The sequence below is a fragment of the Petaurus breviceps genome, unplaced genomic scaffold (assembly GCF_028583685.1).
Source record: "Petaurus breviceps papuanus isolate PSGF00001 unplaced genomic scaffold, PetGlider_PUasm1.0 490, whole genome shotgun sequence".
NCBI lineage: Eukaryota > Metazoa > Chordata > Mammalia > Diprotodontia > Petauridae > Petaurus > Petaurus breviceps.
Window position 1 is genome coordinate 12169167 of NW_027186352.1, and position 5368 is coordinate 12174534.

Genomic DNA, 5368 nt, shown 5'->3' on the forward strand with positions numbered 1-5368 from the left:
CTCCAGAATCATGCCAGGAATTGATGTCTTAAACCTAATGGAAGCTAGGGGGCTTAGTGAATAGAGTGCTTGACTGGGAGGGGTGGGGTGAGGTCAGGGGGACTAGAGGTCAGAGTTTTTCCTTAGTGGCTTACTATGCAACCTGGGCAAATCACTTAACTTGTCTCTGACTCAGTTTCCCCATATGTAAAATGGGAATGATAATAGTAACTGTTTATAGATACTATTCTTTACAGGGTTGATGTGAGGGTCAGATAAGATAATGTGTAAAGCAATTTGCAAATTTTAAAGTCATATATAAATGTCAGCTTTTGTTAAGCACCAGTTTGCCCCACTACAGCAATAAGGGCACTGAATAAAGTCTTTGGTCCCCTGAAGACAGGTGAGATGTTGTGGTAGAAAGAGCTGCGGTCAGAGCCTCTGCTCTTTATAGGAATACTCCAAATCCACCCTCCATGCCAAGGCCCAAGTGATTCCCTTTAAATACAGATGTGACCCTGTCACACTGCCCCCTCCCCACCCCACCCCTCTCTCTCAGTTAACTCCAGTGGCTTCCCCCGAATGCTAGGGTCCAATATAAACTCTGTTTCCCAATGTGGCTCCAGCTTAGATACCCATTACTCCCCTCCATGCACACTGTGGTCTGGTGTGTCTAATACTTGCTGCCTTCATGACTCGGGACAAGTCTCTGCCCTCTGAGCCTCCCTTCCCTCATCTGTGACACAAAGGGAGAGGGCTAGGGCATCTTCCACTCTAGAGCCTTGGACTTTAAGCCTCCCCAAATTTCAGGGGGCACTTGGGCATGCTCTCCAAGCCCTAGGTCTCTTTGTGGCCCATTTACTGCATGTGTCTCCCCCCTACCCCATCCGTGCCCCCCATCTGGGGGTGTCTCCCCAGCTGCAGCTGTGTGCCTGAAGCTTTGTGAATATTCCTGTCTTGCCAGTCCCATTGCAGCAGAATGCAGTAGCAGAGACCTGGGCCCTGGGCCACCCAGATGAGAGGTTTTTGTTCTAAGGTCCCTATATGGCTGTGTTAGCCTGAGAGATGAGGCTCAAGCCTGTCTCTGTTCCTTGTTTGGGAAGCCAGTGGGAGGAGAACAGGCCGAGGGGCTATATAACCTAAGAGCTTTCAGCTTCTGAGGACAAACACCCTCCCTGAGGAGCAGCCAAGCCCAGCAGCCAAGCTCAGTCAGGGTAAGTGGGATCAGCCCGGGAGGGTGTCTCTGGGAGAGGTCAGGATCTGCCAGGGTCTAGGGGTTGGGGCCAGAGCAGAGCTTGGGGTGGGGGAGAGAATTCACATGATCGATTTGCACTAAGAAAATAAATGTTATGTGTAGGCAGTCTTGCAGACTTTTGGACTTAAGCCCTATCTGGCTGGCTGCCGGGATGTTCGGGGGGCAGAGATGGTCTTGGGGCAGGGAGGCTGAGTCAACACCGGGGGAAGGTGGGCATGGCTCATGCATGTCAGCTGTAACATCCTGTGTTCACCCAGAAAAGAGCCTGGGGCCAAAAACAAGAGAGTGCAGCCAGCTGTTTGGAGGCAGGCAAAGGTTTCCAGGGAAGCCCCTGCTATGTTTCAGTCAGTCTAAGGTTCAGATTTGGCAAAGAAGGCTTCCACTATCTGGCTTTGGGATAAATCTTTCCAGGGTTTCTGGAAACGAGGGGCTTAGATGCCCCGGCTCTGTCACTGCTGTCTGTTAGAGGTCTGTCAGCTCCCACGACCTTCCATCAGGACCTTCTCCTCTAGGATGCTGGCAGTGGTCAGCAAGGGAGTGTCAGTGAGTGCTCAGAGCACTCAGGTTGGAATCAGGGAGACCCATGTTAGGAGGAGTCCCGGGACACTTCCTGGCAGTGTGGTCTGAGGCAAGTCAGTCAGTCAGTCTCAGGGACCCTCAATTTTCCTCTCTGCAGAATGGAAACCATAATAGCTGGTACTCATCCCTTCCAGGTTGCTAGGAGGCTCACATGAGATCATGCACGATTGCCTTGCAAACTTTCAAGCCCTCATACATGGCAGTTGTAAAGGTGATTATTAGGGTTGGAGTGGCCTGCGGATGGTGAGCAGCCAACAGGACTTGGCTGCTAGTTTTCTCTCAGAGGCTTGGGTGACTTAACATCTCTGGGTCTCAATATCCTCATCTGTAAAATGCTATCTCATGGTTTCAACCCCTGCATGAAAGTATTAAGACACCAGGGCCTCTAGCCCTAGATTTGGAGAGTCTGAAAGACCTGGGTCCGATTGCCCACCTCAGCCACCTCAGGCAATCCCCCCCCACACACACACACCATCTGGGCCTTGCCTCTAAATGTCCCGTCAGCTGAAAATGATTTTGATCACTGGGTCTTTGTGGGTGAGGTTTGACTTTGGGCATAAGAAGGGAGGCAGCTGATGTGGGTAGGGGAGTCCAGCCCTGGTTCTCATGGGAGTCCTGCCCACTCGGAGGGCTCACCTATAATATGAGGGGGCCGGACTAGCTCTCCTCTGAGGCCCCCTCTGGCTCTCCCTCTGGGATGCTCCCTTGGGTGCTCTCTTGGGCTGAGCACATCTCACTCCTGTAGGGGGCCTGGCTCTCTTCAGCCCGGCTCTTGATATGGGGACTGGACCGGCAGGAACTGACTGAGCAGGAAGTCAGCCTGGACCCTTTTCTCGAGTCAATTTCTTCTTCTCCCCATTTCATTCTTTATGCCTAAATATGGTTTGCTTTTGGAGCCTGGCAAGCCTGGGGCTGCATGCAGCACTCTCTCCCCTCCCCCCTGGCCTCCCCCTCCCTCCACCCCCTTCCCCTCCTCCTCAGTCTCACCGCCTCCCCCTCCCCTTGGGCTTTCTGGCACAGGCTGAATCCAGTTGGTTGGAGCAACCCCCTGACCTGGAACTTGGTTCCAAAAGCAGGAATTTCAGTGCGGATTGCCTAATTAGGAAGTGGCTCGTCCCAAACCCGCCCCTGCTCATTCAGGTTAGAGATGGGCTGGAAAGCGCTCATCAGCCTTGGCAGCGGAGCAGCTCAGCTCCTGCCCCAGCCCCTGCCCCTGCCCCTGCCCCCCCCCTCCCCCTACCCCTCCCCCTCCCCTCCCCCTGCCTCTGCCCCTCCCCTCTCCCTCCCTCACCCCAACCTCCACCTTTAGTGAATGCTAAACTGCTACAGCCTTCTTGGCATGTTACCGCCTCCCCTTTATTTATTGTGAAATAAAAAGAGTTAACATTTATATGACACCCAACACCCGGCAGCTCATTGAAATCTCACAATAATTCTGGGAAGCAACTACTACTACAATTATCTTGCCCATTGTGTAGATGAGGAAACAGGGTCTACAAGGTTGCCTGAATTGTTCCTGGTCGCGAAGCTGCTGAGGGCTGAGACCCGGCTGGACCCTGAGACTCTGGCTCCAAGTCCAACGGCTTAGCCAGAGCAAGGCTGCCTCTCAAATAAAAACTCGCCCCCCCCCCCCCCCCATATTGTCCATGCGTTTTGCTTTCAGGCATTCTGCGTTGGTCCGGGTGTCACCTTTATCCCGAAGCAAACTAGAAGGGCCCCTCCGGGGTCCCTGCCCAGTGATCGCAGGCAATGCTCCACGGGGTGCTTAAAGGGCCCCGGGGAGGCCGCGCCGAGGGATGCTTAGGTATTCGCCCGCTGACCCTGGGAACCCCGGCTTCCTTATCTGTAAAAAGAGGGGCGATGACGTTTGCATTAACACCTGAACACAGAATTGTTCAGGGAAAGTACTTCGTAAACGCTAAAGGGGTGCGCAGATGTGACCTGTTCTCATTTCTAAAACAATATTCAAATGTTTACCTCTGTCTTTTGCTTTCACCTCACCTTCCTTCTGAATAGACCTCTTCCTTCCCACCTCCCCAGGGAGCCACTGCTTGCAACAAAGACTTGAAAAGGGGGCAGTGATAAGGAGCTCAGCAATTCTACCACGTCGGCCAAGTTTGCGATGCAGGGCCCATAGCCACAGTGTCTGAGTCAGGCCCTTAAGGTCTTTTCATTTGGAGCTGCTCCGTCCTCGCGTGTGTTTATGGGGGGGGGGGGGGATGACTGCTGCCTTTGAATCCCGGTTGATTCTGCTACCTTCACGATACTGGGAATATCACTTTCTGCATCTGGGCATCTCAGTTTCCTCATTTGCAAAAGGAGAGGATTAGACCAGCTGATCTGTATGGTTCCTTTTGGCTCTAAATCTCTGACCCTGGGATCTCTGCGCCCCCCCCCCCACCTCTCTTTCTTTACTGATGAGATCTGGTGAGGTGATGGGGCAGGGGTGGGTGTGCAGAATGATGCCAGCTCATTAGTCAATTGTGAGAGTGCATGTTTAAACCTGGGACATTGCAAATCAGGGCTTGAGTGGTTAGTTGTTTGGCTGATTGTTGAGACTTAAGGAAGTGATGAGAAAACGTTAATAGTGAAGATTAAACTTAAAAAATGAGTCCTTCCCTCCTTTTTGTGAAAGCCAATTGTTAAACATTTCCCAGTACACACCTGGGTGGGGTAGACTGCAGGGGATCGAGGTGCAGGGTAGAGGAAGAGAATTTTGCGGGGGAAAAAACAAAATGTAAAAGGAAACCACGATGTTTTTCATTGTGTTTTGAAAGACCAGTGCTTTTCCTGCAAAGCATATTCCGAAGTTTAATGTGTGCCTGGCAAACTTCCCAAGCATTCAGGAGTATTTCTCTACGACTGACTCTCTTACAGGGGGCACTATACTACCCAAGGGCCATGCTCCATATAGGTCCAAACCCTAGGTGGGTTATTACCAGTAATCCTGGTCAAGTCACTGAAACTCCCCGAGTTTCAGTTTCATGCTCAGTAAAATGGGTATAATGATATGTTCTGTACTTGCCCCACACAGCTGAACTGAGACCCAAATGAGATCAGATATGTAAAGGGCTTCGTAAATTCTAATACTCTATAGAAAGGTCATCGGTGATTATTATTCATTAATCAATAAATCAAGAAGTATTCATTAAGTTCTTGGTACGTGTCAGGGGCTGTTATAAACACTGGAGACACCAAGACTAAGGTGGACCACCGCCTCCCCTCAAGGAGCTTACACTCTAGGTGGGGACAGTTTGCTGAGGCTTGAGTATATAAGTGACCATGGTACTGCTGGTTTTCTCCAGCACCTCTCCCAATGCCCACCTGGCACATGACAAGTGCGGAGTATATATTCTCTGAATGTGCTGGATATTTACGTATATTCAAAATTTATTGAATTGAATAGAATTTTGAGAGATGAGAGCTTAAAGATCGCCACCTCCTGCTTCTCCTTTTTTCTTTCTTTTTTATCTCCTTCATCTTTTCTTTCTCCTTGTCTACTTTTTTCTTCTTTTTCTCTTTCCTTCCTTCCTTCCTTCCTTCCTTCCTTCCTTC

The 5368-nt window shown here is 50.8% G+C and overlaps 1 protein-coding gene across 1 annotated transcript in view; it reads left to right on the forward strand.

Moving 5' to 3' along the window:
- Window positions 1-1041: 1041 nt before the first annotated feature.
- LOC138172148 (actin, aortic smooth muscle) overlaps window positions 1042-5368 on the forward strand; it is a 14558-nt gene continuing 10231 nt past the window's right edge. Inside the window, exon 1 of the mRNA XM_069101762.1 lies at window positions 1042-1193. The gene's annotated coding sequence lies outside the window, so the exon portion shown is untranslated. The remainder of the gene's footprint in view (window positions 1194-5368) is intronic.